Below are 16,527 nucleotides of genomic sequence, written 5' to 3'. Positions count from 1 at the left end.
ACCCCTGACGAAATGGTATGGAAAACAAACAATTCAATTCATAGATAATGGTAGGCTGGGTGCCTAACAAATCCTTAGACCAGAGGAGGTTATAGTTCGATTCTCCTCTACAGAAACAATTTAGTTCACCCTAATGGGAAAAACGATAGCAACAAAGTTCACCTTAGTTCTATTTATGCCGATCACTAATGCTCCAGGAAGAACAAGAGAGACATAGAAAGCAAACCATAGTAAAAGTAATTAAAAACACACTAGAGGAACTGAGACGACGACGATGTTTTCCCAAAGGAGTCGGGGGATGGTGCCATGCCGTTGAGGAGCCGCTCGACCTGCGCAATGACCTGCCTCCCATGGGCGTACATGACCAAAGTGTCCCTGTTGCGCGTCAACACATCCACGATCACGTTGAATTGCCAATCGTTCACCACGTCAATCATCTGCCGCACCACACAGTTTGCATACTGGTGTATTATCACGCCCTGCATGACCAGGCAACCACACAAGATTAGTCATGTGTTATCTCTCTCTAGGGATGTCGAGGAACAACGGTAAGATCTCAAAATTCACATACCACGAGATGATCTGCAGTTTGACCACCACCTGCAGAAAGGATCTCATTTATGACAAGCTTGCAATCGTGGTAGCTGGCATAGATTAGGCACTTCTCAATGACTTTGGAAGAGTGCTTCTAGTGGCTCATATGTACTATGCTTTCAGCAAATTTCAACATAATAATTTGTCGATGACGAGGTTCTCCATGCTCCACAATGTACTGCAACATGTCGATAGAACACACATTTGAAATGTTCGTTTAACCGCGACTGTTTCATCAATTACAAGCAACTCCATATTTTACCTGCACAATGTAGTTTCCATATGGGTCTACCGACAGCTCCTTTACACAATCGAGAATCTCCATGATAAACCTTGCAGAACTCCAGCATTTTCTAAGAAGATCACGAGGACGGGGGAATAATTAGTGAACAAGGTATAAATAAACGTCGAAAGATAGGAAGTGGTAAAAAAATGTAATGCCCAAACTAACAACCTGAACCACATGGCATCCATAAGGATGTGTGGATAACATCTTGGCCCTGCCACATAACCGTCTATAGATGAATTGGATATATTGTGGCTGCACGCACTCAATGCATTTTTGAATGGCATGGTTTGCATGTTGATCAAAGATACATTTGAATAGGTTGCTTTCAAGCTCCTTGGCCATCTCTATTTGTTGATCAATGCCGCTTATTTCAAAAGCCTGAACAAAGAGACACCATCAGTGACCGAGCTCGCAACGAAACAATATGGCATACCAGGGTAAAAAGACATAATCAGCTTAAACTATTTATGCATTGGACATTACATTATATTTATAACTGAATTTATCTAAGATAATGAACATATTAACAAAAGAATAAATGAGAATGAATGGTTTGAATAAATTACATATTCTATCTTACATGACATTACAAAGAAGAGGCTTTCCAAATATAGAAGTGCAGTTTTGCAAACTACAAGCATACCTTAATTCCTTTCATCATGGGATGTTAGAAAAGATATATATATATATATATATATATATATATATATATGTAATTGGTTATATATATATATATATATATATATATATGTAATTGGATCACAGCCAGCCCTATAATGCCTGACTGCTCGCTCCTGAACTTCCTGAACTCAGATGAAAAAAAGCCACGCCCCACGCCCACCACTTCCCCTGTCCAATCCCAACCTCCCCGATCCAGCGCCTCCCCCCCGGGGCAACCGCCGCCGCCCCCTGGCTCCGCGCCGCCACCAAACCCCGCACCCCGGCTCCACCGGCCAACCCCGCGCACCGCCGCCGCCCAACCCCGCGCCCCGCCTCCACCGGCCAACTCCGCGCCCTCCACCTCCTACCGGATCCCACTGGCGGAGCTAGCCGCGGCAGCCCCGGCGCTCCTCCTCTCGCCGCCGCCCTGGAGACGAACATGGCACCGCCACCCCGAGGAACCTCCGAAAGCTGCGCAGCGGCGGAGCTCCCCTACCCAGTGCCCACTACCTTTTCCTCCATGCATGCCATCGTTCCTCGCGGGAGCCGATGCGGGCCGCGGCCTCACCACGCCGCTCGGGATCCCACACACGCGCCGTCCTGGCCGACCACATTGACCTTCTCACAAGGGCAGCCTTGACCTTCCCGAGGAAGGTTCATCCATGGAGCAGCCGCTCCCACCCCTCCACACCCGGGTCGATCCTGGCTCGCCGCACACCTTTGCCCGTCTTCACCAGTACGCATGTGCATCACGTTCGGGCTGGTAGTGGAGATCGTGGACTAGGGCGCGAATTGGAGAAGGGCAAGCACGATGATGTACATGGGGATCGGGGTGGTTGACGGGGGTGGCAGTTCTAGTTCTTCTACTCCCCTTCTACTACAGCAAGAAGCACACCTGCGCGTTGCACATCCGTCGCGACGACTCACTGTCCAGCGACAGGTCGCCAAGGTGTGTATTGCGCTGCTCATTCAATAAATCATGATGTGAAGTGCAGCTGGGTACGTCATGCCTCTTCCTTGCCTGCTCACTGTCCCCCATGCTGAAGCCAGCGGCTCCTTGTTCTATCTCTCAACTAGAGTGGAATCTGTACACATGTATCCTGAATCATATAGTGGTTGATTGATTTTTCGTGGCGTGGTGGTGATGTTCAGAGTTTTGCAAAGAATAACTAGGAAAAAATCCTCTAAATTTTCTGTTTTTCACTTGCTCTGATTTGTTGCTCTGTACATGTTCGGTGATATCCCTACAAGTACTAGCTATTTCTTCAGGACTATGGTGTACGAGGACTCAAGTAATTTATATTTTGGGATGGTTGGAGGTTAGGTGCATTACATGTGCATCCACATATTCGTCCTTGTTCGTTCTTTCACTAACTACTTGGATATCATTATGCCACGCGCAGGCGACGTTCTTTCACTAAGTACTGTCATATCATTATGCCGCGCGCAGGCGACGCCCCAAGGAACACAGAGGAAGTCAGAGTGCATATGGAACTTGGACGAATACATACGACTACCGGCAGTAACGCAGACAAGTTATATATATACTGATTCAATATGAACAACTGGACGGGCATGGTATACCTGAATGAGAAATTATACATATTGGGAGAGCTAATTTAATTAGGGACCATGCTCTTTGTACGAGTTTCCATGGTAACTTGCAGCCGTCGCTTCACAACCTCGGTAGCTGTTAAAAAGAATTTGGCTCAACTGTTTCTCCTGTGCAAAATTTTGGTGGCTTTTACTTAAGATTACTTCTGTACAAATGGCATCAGGACGCCAAGAAAGGCAATTAACATATAGAGGCAGGGAGGTGGCCAACTGCTCTGGCTTCTTCAGTCTCCTAGTATATAGTCTTGACACATGCTTTTAGCACGCCAGTAGTAGTAGGATGCGAACACCCAGTTGTTCCGCCTAACATGTATGGATGGATGGATGGGCTCCGATGTACAGAGCAAAATTAGTAAGAACTATGGTCAAGACAAGCTTCAGTGTCCCAAAAGTAAACTTTCTTAAACCATTTTTGATGAAGTATAGGGAACTTCATGTACGCGTTACTCCCGAAACGATATGAAACTTTGTGTGTACAATTTTTTAATATACCGTATTGATTGAGAACTAAAAAGGCATGCTTTTTTAATAATCTAGAAGTTCAACGACTTCCACCTAGAAAGTTCAAAAGACATTGTTTTTGAGGGAGAACGCATCCTTCCTAGAAGATGCATATGGAACAAAATGTAAATTCGCAATGAAGTTCATATATAAAAAAAGTTGAAGTTCGCATACAGAAAAAGGTGCATTTCTGAAAAAAAAGGTACATGTTTCCTAATTCCAGATGCTTATATGATCGTCCTGTGACACTGAAATCTTTTTCATTTTAGGTGAGCCAAATTTTTGTGTGGATGTGATGTGCATGTGCTTGTCCGTAGTACACTGAATAGAACGAAAAAAGCTATTATGGGTGCCCTCTAAATGTTTGTCCTATTGCTTATGAGAATTGACCCAGATTTTCCTATTGTTTTTGCGCATGTTGGATTCAAGGGAAAACGTGTATAAAAAGGTGTGATTTCAAAAGTTCAGGTGTAAAGAACATCGAAGTTCGAACCAAAAAAATGTAAACAAAAAAGTCATGGGATTCAAAGAATAAAAACTATGGAGTTTCATGAAAAAAATAGCACGGGAAGTTCATATTTTAGAAATTCCAAAGCTCACATGTACCAAGTACAGAAGAAAAATCGTCAAATAAAAAAAAGGGACCGCCTAGGCCACTTCACCGAAAAGCAAAAAATGCGTAAAAAATGTCGCGACAAAATTCTATAAGAAGTTCAAATTTAAAAACAATAGCAGGTCAGTGTTATAAAATGAAGTTGTTAATATCTAAAAGACAAATTTGGAAGTTCAAAAAATTTGAGCAAGAAGTTAAAAATAAGTAGTTCAAAAATCTTTATAACGGATTTTCCGCCGTTTGTAAAAAAAAATCAAAGAAGTTCAAATTAAAAAGAGGAGCATTTCGAAAGATTGTATAAAAACTAATTTTCCCCATTCTATAAAAACTAGAAGTTCGAATTAAAATAACGGCACCGTATCATTGCTAATATAAAAAAGCATTTTCCTCATTACTAACCAATAAAACTAAGAAGTTCAAATTTAAAAAATGGTGAAGTTCGATGTGTGTAAAAAATTCAAAATTTGCACATTATTAAAAAATAAAACCAAGAAGTTCAAAATTTTAAAACAAAGATGTTAAAAAACTCGACTTTCCTCGTTACTTAAGAATAAAACTAAGAAGTTCAAATTAAAATAACAGAGAATTTCGAAGTATATAAAATATTCATTTTTCTCATTAGTAAAGAATAAAACCATGAAGTTCAAATTAAAAATAGGAAACACAAAAAAAGTTTTAAAAAGATTTTCCCCATTTTTTTAGATAAACTACAAGTTCAAACTTCGCGAGTATGAAAAAGCTATCAACACGGGAAATTTGCATGTTTTCAACAGCTTTCCACCGGTATATCATTTGATCAATTCTGGTAAGTGGTTGGGGAGTTAGGGGCAAAAAATAACAGTGAAAAAAACAGACTGAAGTTCAAACAGAACTGCTCCAGAAGTTCAACCTCTTCATGTAGTGCATATTCGGAGACTTTGTTTTTGTGATGAAGGCAGAACGCATGATCTCAGAAGATCAGAATGATAACTGCCAGAAGTTCACATACTACACAGTGTGCATTTTGTATTAAAAAAATAATGAAAAAGCAAAGGCTAAAAGTTCTGTTGCTAATTTCAAGTTCTCAGCCCGAGAAAGTTCAAAAATTCTTATGAGAGAGGTTGAACAAAAATACGTGACAGAAATTCAAGGTGAAAACAACGAGAAGTTCAATTACCGCAAGGAATGCATTTCAGGTGAGAATAAAAAGTATAAAAAAGAAAAGCCTAAAAGGTTTGTTGAAAGAAGTTCAAGTTCTCTGTTCGGGAGGTTCAAAAATCCTTGCGAGAGAGGTTCACCTTGTATTTCCATGCTCGATTTTTTGGTATAAAAATCGAATACAATTCTTTAATCAAAATATAAAAAGGTGAAGTTCAAATTGAAATAACACAGAAGTCCGGAGTTTATTAAAACCTAGGATTTACCCGTTCAAAAAATAAAAAACACAACGCCATCTTTTGCACTTTTAAAAACAACTCATAAACGGAAAAAATGGTTGCTAGAAGTTCAAGTGCTCGGCGAGGAAAAGTTCAAAAAATTCTTGTGAGAGAGGTTCACCATGTATTTAGATGTCCAAAATACATAAAAATGTAGTTTTTTGTGTTTTAAAATAATTCCCTCAAACCAGAGAGAAGTTCAAAAGTGATAACAACCGGAAGTTCACGTACTACACGGTGTGTATTTCATATAAGAAAAATACAATAAAGTGAAACAGAGTGAAGTTCAAACAGACATCCCAGAAGTTCAACTACTTCACGCAGTGCATTTCCGTTCGCGATGAACGCAGAAATCATGATCTCGCCATTTTCTAATTTACCTCAAAACTACAGGAATATCATTTGTGTAAGTTTCAAGTCCTCGGTTGAAGAAAGTTAAAAAAAATTATTGTGAGAGGGGTTTGTACAAAAGGAGTAACATTTGTGTAACACTATCGAATGGATGCGAAAATTACAAACGAAAATACGTCACAGAAGTTCAACGTGAAAACAACATGAAGTTCAACTACTACACTGAATTAATTTCAGATGAAAAACTTTTAAAATCATCACGAGTATGAAAAAACGTTCAACACGGGAAAGTTATGTGCTTACAACAACTTTCCACTGGTATATCACTTGCTCAATTCCGGTAAGTGGATGGAGAGTTACGAGCAGTGGATGGAGACCTACGAGCAAAAAATCACGTGAAAAACAGAGTGAAGTTCAGGTACACGCGCCGAGAAGTTCAGGTTCTTCACGCGGTGCATTTTCGAAGAATCTGTTTCCCGATAAAGGCATAATGCATGATCTCTCTGTTTTTGAAATTACTTAAAAACGGCTAGGAATCAGAGAAAACTATCAACATGAAAAAGTTTCGCATTTTCCGTAGCTTTTCAGCGATATATTATTTGCCTCATTCCGATAAAGTTTGTAGAAATTACGGCAAAATACGTTTTTATCCATTTTCAAAACTGACATAAAACCGCAATCAATTAGGAGAAATAATATATACAAAAAAGTTTCGCATTTCTTCAAGCTTTCCAACGCCATATCATTTGCTGCATTTGGACATACGGTTAAAAAATTAGCTCGAAAATACGAACTTGGTGAAACTTGTATCGTTTCCTAAATTACTTTTAAACCGTTCAAAATTAGAAACACTTTTAACATGAAAAAGTAGCGCATTTTCACAAGCTTTCCAATGCCATATTATTTGCCTTAATTGGATTAGCCGTTTAGAAATGGCATCGAAAATACAAACTCGGGTGTTCCGTTTGCGAAATTCTACGATTTTCCGAATTACTCTTTAACCGTAGGGAATTAGAGAAATCTTTCAACATGTGGAAGGAGCGGTTTTGCAGCAGCTTTCCAACGCCATATTATTTGCCTCATTCCGATAAACGGTTTAAAAATGCGATCGAAAATACGATTCATGTTTTTTGTACGAAGAAAAAATGGTTTTCAAAACTACTCTTAAACCACTTATATTTTGCCAAAAATTTAACTTGGGTCATGATACTAGTTTCCATAGCTTTCCAACGGTATATAGCAAGCCCCATTTGGACACCTTTTAGCTGTAGTTCAACCTTGCACACGGAGAAGGTCAGGCGCGTTACTCGGGAAGTTCATGTTGTGATCAGAATATTATTCTGATCCCGTGATCAGAATAGTCAATCCCTATATATATATATATATATATATATATATATATATAGGGATTGACAATTTGTCACCCTGGGTGAGGAATAGTTATTCTTCACCCATCTGTATTTTACCATCAATGCATCATAATTTTACGTTCCGTAAGTTTTGTCTTATTTTTGATGTAAAAAGAGACCGTAAGAAAATATATAATCATCGTAAAAAATATTTTATCTTTTGTAAAATTAGAAACGTAAAAACATAGTGTAAAATACATATAAACTGCAAATTTTCTTGACTTATGACCTATATTTTTATTTTCTTATGCCAAATTTTACGTAGTGAATCAATAGGAATGTAACTATTTGAATTTCAACCGTAATTTAATTATGAAATGATCGTAAGATTACCTCGGGTGAAGAATAATTTATTCTGCACCCTGGGTGATGAATAGTATCACTAGGGATTGACTATTCGTCACCGTGGGTGAGGAATAGTTATTCTTCACCCCCTCTATTTTACCATCAATGAACCGTAATTTTACGTTCCGAAGTTTTGTCTTATTTCCGACGTAAAAAGAGACCGTTAGAAAATATATAATCATTATAAAAAATATTTTATCTTATGTAAAATTACAAATGTAAAAACATAGTGTAAAATACACATAAACTGCAAATTTTATAGTGCTCAGCTTACCTTCTGGATCACCCGACAACCATAGAGATGAAGGCTTAGGTCTAACACATGCCCCATTAGATTAGCAATTAGTATCCCGAAGTAGACTCGTGGCCCATGCGCAAGAAGCTATAAAAAATTAGAAGGTAAGTACAGAAGTTTTTGTCCGATTAATCTCAACATCCTTAATTACAGACTCAAAATACAAAATTCTATAGGAATTGGAGGAAGAAAACCTTTTGGATAACATAAGTGGGAAAGGCATCAGTGGTCAGTGTACGGATGTGAGGCGTGATTTCTTTATATAGCATGACTATCTCTCCAGTAGTTGCTTCGTCAAGTTTCTACCATATAAAGCAACTCCCAATTGGGTCGGCACTGCATGTCAAATACAACAAAGGGTAATGAACCGTTTACCATATAAGGTTGCAGTTTCCTCAAGGGACGCATATCATAATAGGAGGCATAGCCTTAAGAATATACTGGTTGAAGCTGATGCTTAGTACTTGTGTTATCTTAATAAGGTACTTCCTCTGTCCCATAATATAACAGTGTTTTTTACACTAGTGTAGTGTAAAAACACTCTTGTATTATGGGACCGAGGGAGTAAGTATGAAGATAAAGGTTGCATGAGTTATGTGCACCTGAGAGTAGGCACGTGACCCTTGACATTAATGAGCCGCATAGATTGGTTTACTGGATGCTTGATTAGCCGAAGAAGTAAATTGAACTCGGAATTTCTAGGAGCATTTGTATTTGGCACATGCCCCCCCAGAACATGCCATCTCAACGTCGAGAGCATAGTGATTCTTCAAAGCCTCATGGGACTGACGCCATAGTCTGCAGGATAATTCCTGATCTGGGTCAATCAATGCACGAATACACGCCTCCTGTATCGCCATCATATTAGCAAAATTACTAGGCACAATCCTTGAAGAAGATGATGATGATGATTGTGCATGCAAATCTTCAATGACATCCATATTCGGTAGTGGGATTTGGGAGTGTAGCTCAGTATAATCCTTGACAACACTATTTATAGTAGAGGCAGAAGAGTTCACAGGCTGAAACGGATCTATGTATGTGTCACCAATTTGGGGAACTTCTGATTGGGTACAGTAGACTCTTCTTCACTCTTTGGATCATCCTGAAAAGGAAACAACAATTTATTATTTCCATTACGGGGAGCACTCATGGTGCAAATATTTCCAATAGGTAAAACAACAATGACAACCAGCAGTTACTAACTCATGATCTTATGGTAGTTTCAAGGGGAAAATCCATCCATATGTCAGATATATGATACTGGTCATTGCTCACTGGTCAGTGGATCACACTGAGTGTAGAGTCAACGACTGTAAACTTTTCTCAATGCAAATTTTATGTACGACAACCAGTATTTCAACTTTCAAGACAATAACAAAAACTGAAAAACATTGGGTCTTTTGGGCAAAGAATTATTATGTCGTGTAATATAGCACAAATGTAGTGTTGCCAGATTAAAATCAAGAAAAAATGTAGGTAACTTGAGCAATACAATCAACCAATCACACAACATCAGTTTTAATCATGCTAAACCAATTTGTCCTGCAATCTTAAAAATTGGGAAAAAAGTTGAAGTAGTGGAGGGCACTAGTGCAGTGTAACTTGCATCTCAATGGACCAATTAATCTAGTAATCGAGCAAATTGCAATGAAAAACTTTCAAGCATAATATAGGGAATGCATGGTTCCCGTTGCTATGTTCATCTCATAGCACCCCAATTAACAATTGAGATGAAAATTTCTCACAAATATAAATTAGGGGAGGTTATTCACCACCGTTTGATAAGAAATGCATCATCTATGAGCTCGCGATGATGTAAGCGATGTCCCGACCGTATGATACCACTGGCTCCTTCGTTATCTAGGCATGTGCATGGTGGAGATGTTGTACGGCAAGAGAAGCATGACAACATGCATGAATATTTTTTGCCTACCAATTCACAAGTCTCTATAGTCATGCTGAGGCACTAAGCCCACTAACCCAACCTGTGAACAATTTGAGAGATGACTCACAACATTAATTTAGTTTATGATTGCCACACCAAATCAGGGTGTGGTTTGGACACTAAATTTAAGTGAGCGTGGTTGCAATTTGCAAGCAGTGACCTTCAACGGGGAATGGCCATGTAGAGGCTTGTGGTGCTAAAATTAGTATGATAAATTCTATAGTGGCATCATGGTAGTTGACAAATTTTTAGAATATCACATTAGGCTTTTGTTCATTTGAAACTACAAATGTGAATAGTTAGTATCTCAAGTTTTATACGAAATAATTGATGTGATGATGGTGTATTAAGTCATGTAAAAGGTATGTTCCACACGTGCCATTGATCTTATAATGTATACTTGTCCTTTTCTAAAAATAAAACTATTAACACTAAGTCAAACCATCAACTATACTTCATTCTTTGCCATGAATTATTGTATTCGAATTGAAGCAATTTCTTGTAGTGCTTTTGTAGCGTGACATTTTAAACAAGGGAATTTTTCAAATCAATTTTCATAAAGAGTTTCTATGAAGATTTTTTTAGAGAGATAAATGCACCATTGGCCACTCAACTCTGGATAGATGAGCACATTAGTCACACTTCTCTCAAAATGTGATGAACTAATCACATTGGTTTATTTCATGAGCGAACTGGTCACTTCGCCATTTCAAACCATAACGGGATCGGCGTGGTGTGCTGACCGAGCATGGGGCTGCTACCTCTTGAGCACTGCGTTGGATTTCCCAGAAGAGGAGAGGATGATGCAGCAAAGTAGCGTAAGTATTTCCCTCAGTTTTTGAGAACTAAGGTATCAATCCAGTAGGAGGCCACGCTCGAGTCCCTTGTACCTACACAAAAACAATAGCTCAACGCAACCAACGCGCTTAGGGGTTGTCAATCCCTTCACGGTCACTTACGAAAGTGAGATCTGACGGGTGGCGCGCGATCTTGCCTCAGCAGCCAGTCCCGGCGCGGTGGTGCGAGGAGCGGCGAAGCGTTTTATTGTGGTCGAGGGACTTCTTGACAGCTTCTTTCTTCACGCACGGGCGCGGGACGCAGTGGGTCGCGTCGTGGAGCCGCGCGTCTTGGCGCCAGGGCGCCGTCTTGGGGCTGAGGTGGTGGAGGCACTCCATGGGCTGCGTCGGCCGTAGCTGGCGGAGGGCGAGGCAGAGAGAGGCACGGCGCAAGGGAGCCCCCTGCGGTGCGGACAAGCTCGGCGATGCTGTCGAGCCAGTCCTCGTAGACGTCCTCGACCGGGCGGTAGCGCAGGAGCTCCTGCGCCATGAGGAGCGTGACCCGTGCGTCCATGGGAGGGCAACGTGCATGGGAAGAAGAATCGGCCGGGGTCAGCAATGGAGTGGCGGTGTGGCCGTCCCGCCGCACCGAGGGGTGCAGCGAGGATGCTTGCTGCTCGTACCCCGCCGGGCTGGTGGCGGCGTTGGGGGCAAGCGACGGGGAACGACGAGGTGGCTCACCGACGGGAGCCGTCTGAGCGACGTGGGCGACGAGGGCAGCCCGACGCTCAGCACGAGCGCGGTGCGCGTCTGCCATGGGGAAGACGAAGCAACAGAGCGCGGAGCGACGGAAGGAAGCTTCAGCGCACCCCTACCTGGCACGCCAAATGTCGGATCACGGGTTCCGGCAAACCCTTGAGGTTCGAACACTGGGGTGCGCGCGAAGGTTTTCTCCCTATCGATCCACGCCCTAGCTCTCTAAGATCTTGCGGACGAACTCAACGAACTCACAACACGGAAGACACAAGATTTATACTGGTTCGGGCCACCGTTGTGGTGTAATACCCTACTCCAGTGTGGTGGTGGTTGAGGGAGTCCTGGACTAGTGGGTCCTTGGACAGCCGGACTATATCCCTTGGTCGGACTATTGGACTATGAAGATACAAGATTGAAGACTCCGTCCCGTGTCCGGGTGGGACTCTCCTTTGCGTGGAAGGCAAGCTTGGCAATTCGGATATGTATATCTCCTCCCTTGTAACAGACTCTGTGTAACCCTAGCCCCCTCCAATGTCTATATAAATCGGAGGGTTTAGTCCATAGGACAACAACAATCATACCATAGGCTAGCTTCTAGGGTTTAGCCTCTCTGATCTCGTGGTAGATCAACTCTTGTAATACTCATATCATCAAGATCAATCAAGCAGGAAGTAGGGTATTACCTCCATTGAGAGGGCCCGAACCTGGGTAAACATTGTGTCCCCCGCCTCCTATTACCATCCACCTTAGACACACAGTTCGGGACCCCCTACCCGAGATACGCCGGTTTTGACACCGACATTGGTTCTTTCATTGAGAGTTCCACTGTGTCGTCACCATAAGTCTTGTTGGCTCCTTCGATCATCGGCAACGATGCGATCTAGGGTGAGGTTTTTCTCCACGGACAGATCTTCGTATCCGGCGGCTTCGCACTACGGGCCAACTCGCTTGGCCATCTGGAGCAGATCGGAAGCTACGCCCCTGGCCATCAGGTCAGATTTGGAAGCTGGAACTATACTACCGACATCCACGAAGACTTGGTCTTCGACGTATTCGAGCCCGCGTCAGGTGCGCCGCGCAGTCACGACGGGCATGACTTAGCTCTACCGCCAGACAGTGTTTGGGAGATCACACCTGTGGTGTCAGAGTAATGGGTCACGGGTAGGCTAACCCGAGTCCCATAACCTTTCAGGACATCGGGACAGGCTGCGCCCCTCAAGACCCCAGGGCAAAGAGCCATCTCCTGAGGAGTCAACGGCAAGGCGGCCGACTACCCGCTCATGGCCGAGTTCCAGGGACGACTTCCAGAGAAGCCGACTTTGGGGAGTAGGCCGGCGACTCCAGCAAACCCATGACCTCATCGAAGGGGACGGGGTAGGGGCGTGGCTACAGTGAAGCCCACTCCCCGCCCCTTACCAAGGGCATGCATGGCCACACCACGCCGTACCCGGGAAGATCTCCGTGCGGCGTGGCACTATTGCCCGGCCGGCCCTGACATCAGCACCATAGTACCAAGTCCTGCTCCCATGACGGCTTGTCTGTATGGCCTGGAGGCAGCAGGGCCCACCAGTCAGCGAGACATCGGGAGACGGCGGGAGAACCGCCAGTCGGACCCGTCGGGAGTCGGCCCGGGGGAGTCGGCCGAGCCCTCCCCCGGGGCCCATGCGCCATTAATCAAGATCAGATGGGGAGTGGCCATAGTGATCGCCCGCCAGGCGGTGTCGCTGTTGCCACGACCCCATGACCAAGCCTGCGTCATCAGAAACACGGCTACAGTAATCAGCGGCCGGCAAGACCTGCCCGCGGCGGACGCGGCCTGTCGGCTCCATACCAGACCAGTCGGCGGGGCCCACTAGTCGGCGGGCCCTAGCAGTCGGCGGAGAAGTCGGAGGTCGGAGGCACTGACGGCAGGGCCCGCGCCCAGTCGAGTTACCATTGTACCCCTGGGGGGTAGGCCTATATAAACCCCCCAGGGCACCCATGCAAGGGGTTGGATCCCAGTAGTTCTAGACCATACCAGATAGAAGGAGAGAGCTAGCCTTGCCCTCTTCTACCACCAGAAACAGTTCAAGGAGCAACCGTGTAAACACTTGGCCATAGTGATCATGCGGAGACCCCGCAGAGCAGCAGTAGGGGTATTATCTCCCCGGAGAGCCCCGAAGCTGGGTAAGATTCGCCGGCGACCATGTCTTCGCCTCATCCCGTTTCCAGGCACCGGCGACATTCTACTCGCCCCCACCATGATAAGCCATCCGTTGGCATATGTCGCACCAAACCCTCGACATTTTGCGCCCACCGTGGGGCATGGTGCACCGCCGTCCGGAGATCTATTCTGGACGGGAACCCTTTTCCTCCCTGGCGAGCGCAGCCAGCTAGGCACGCCAGGCGATGTCTGCATCGACGCGCTGCGCGGCGTTGAGATCACCTGCGCAGCCAGCTCCTTGGCCGAACTTCTCGGTGAGGTCTGCCTCTCTGACGAACCCGCGTCCGACGCAGGCACGGGCGGCCCCGAAAACCTCCTCACGGGCCTCCTCGATCAACTCCACATTTCTGGCGAGCCTGCCGTAGACTTGGAGTCCATAGGCTCCACCGACCCGATGCTGGTCGACTCTGACACCGCGTCGATCGATGCGTTCCCCACCAACATGGTGGTCTACGACGAACCTCTCCCCCATGCAGAGAGCGACGGAAGCACCGTCACCGAGGTGCTAGTCATCAGTCATGACGAGTTCCCTAGCGGAGGAGTGCCCGACTCACTCGGCGCAGCGCTGCAAGACCTGCCTGTGCCCATTCCGGAAGATGCCGACGAGCAGACGTTAGAAGCGCGCCGCCTTCAGCTCGTTGAAGGCGTGAAGAAGCTGGCCAGCATGAGACGCTTGTCAGAAGCTTACCAGCGGGAGATGGATCGCCCCGTTGGCGGCTCGCCGGCCCCGGCAGGGCCCAGCCGCCTTGGCCCAGTCCGGCAGCGCGGCGTAGCCATCGCCAGCCTATTTGGGGCTAGCCGCCCCGTGTACGCTACATCGGAGGAGAACATTCGAGCCGCCCAGGCAGCAGCGGATGAGCTGGACAATTTCGAGGGCGAAGAACGCCACCTCATGATGGAGCGAGTCCAGCGGCTCGTCGACGTGGCCGCCGCACAGAACAAGGCCGGCTGCCGCACGGAGGCGCCGCAGCGGCCAAATGACGACCCGCACCGAGATCAAGGCGCGACGTCTCGGACGCCGACAGGCGGCGCCCGAGGAAGAAAGGACAAGGAGCCGACTGTCAGCCACAGCCAGACTCGCATTACCATAGAGCGCGACCGAGATGGCCGCGCGAGAGCAGTGGAACGACGGGACGACTGTCCGCCTCCCCCTCCCCGCAAGGAGAGGCGAGTCTCCCCGCCGCCTGTTGACTATCCGACTCTCGGTGACCGCCTTGGCCGCCGAGAGGGAGTTGGAGAGAATGACGCCCGCCACCGGATCGATCGACTTCACCGGTCCCTGGCGCTGGAAGAAGAAGACGAGCTGGGTCTGCCTTGTTTCGGGCCCCGCATTCGGGACGAGCCCTTTCCCAGAGGGTTCACGCTCCCAAGAGACACGCCCAAGTATACTGGCTCCGTGAAGCCGGAAGACTGGCTAGTCGACTATTCCATGGCTGTCAGCATAGCAAACGGCAACAAGCGTGTCGCCGTAAAGTATGTTCCGCTCTTGCTCCAGGGCACGGCCCGGACATGGCTGAACAGCCTGAAGCCCCGCAGCATCAACATCTGTGTTGACTTCACTGAAGCGTTCGTCCACAACTTAACCAGCATGTACAAGCGTCCTCCCAAACCTCGTCAGCTCTCCTTGTGCGTGCAAGGTCCTGACGAGTCGACTCGCAACTACCTCACGCGTTGGGCTGAGCTCTGGAACTCTTGCGAGGGCGTGCACGAGGTGCAGGCCATCGAGTACTTCACAGCCGGGTGCCGAGAACGCACTCTCCTCAAGCACAAGCTCCTCTGTGACGAGCCAGAGACCCTCAACGAGCTGCTGATCATAGCAGACAAGTACGCCACAGCCGACTCCTCCATGAAGGCGGAAATTCAAATCAGCACGACTGGCAAAGTAGCTCCTCAAGCTCCAAGAACTCCGGCGGCAAACGCCGACCGGCGACAACAGCAGGGCGACAACAAGCGCAAGGCCCCGCAGCCGGCTTCCGGCAGCCGGCAAGTCGCGACCGTTGAAGCCCAGCAGCCAGAAGAGCAGCCTCCGCCCAAGCGACAGAAAGGCGGCAAGCCGAACTGGTTGCCGGCCTTCTCCTATGAGCAGACCTTGGATGGACCTTGCAAGTTCCACAGCGGCGCGAAGCCGTTGAATCATACCACCCGGAAGTGCCACTGGCTCACCAGGATCGCCAAGGGAGATGGCCTCCTGCCACCCCCGCCTGCTGGGCAGCCGCCTCCGCCTCTGCCCCAGCAGCCGGCAGTCAGGCCAGTCGGCGCAGTACAAAACCAATACCCTGAAGAGCATGGAGCCTATGTGGTGTTCACTAGTGTGGCTGATGATCGGCGCAGCAGGCGGCTGCAGTGACAAGAGGTGAACGCAGTAGCCTTAGAGACGCCAAAGTTCATGCACTGGTCTGAGAGGCCCATCAGCTAGAGCAGGGCTGACCACCCAGAAGTAATGCCGAGTCCGAGCTCCTACGCCTTGGTCCTGGATGCCACCTTTGCCACGAACAAATGGGCCGCGTGTTTCTCGCGAGTTCTGATAGACGGGGGCAGCAGCATCAATATCCTGTACAAAGACACCATGGAGAAGTTAGGAATCAAGCAAAGACAGCTTCAGAACAGCCGGACTGTGTTCCACGGCATTCTTCCCGGGCTTTCCTGCTCACCAATCGGCAAGATCCTGATTGACGTCCTCTTTGGGGAGAAAGATCACTTCCGAAGAGAGTCTGTTTGGTTTGAGGTGGTGGACCTTGAGAGCCCATACCACGCGCTA

General features: G+C 46.4%; 1 pseudogene; it reads right to left on the bottom strand.

The window, feature by feature from the left end:
* Positions 1-251: 251 nt before the first annotated feature.
* LOC125532890 (uncharacterized) overlaps positions 252-16,527 on the bottom strand; it is a 165,924-nt pseudogene continuing 149,648 nt past the window's right edge.

Source organism: Triticum urartu, chromosome 2A (assembly GCF_056163025.1).
Source record: "Triticum urartu cultivar PI428250 chromosome 2A, HENAU_Tu73, whole genome shotgun sequence".
In the NCBI taxonomy this organism is placed as follows: Eukaryota; Viridiplantae; Streptophyta; class Magnoliopsida; order Poales; family Poaceae; genus Triticum; species Triticum urartu.
Note: the sequence above shows the minus strand (reverse complement) of the source record. Positions and strands in the feature narration are given on the sequence as shown.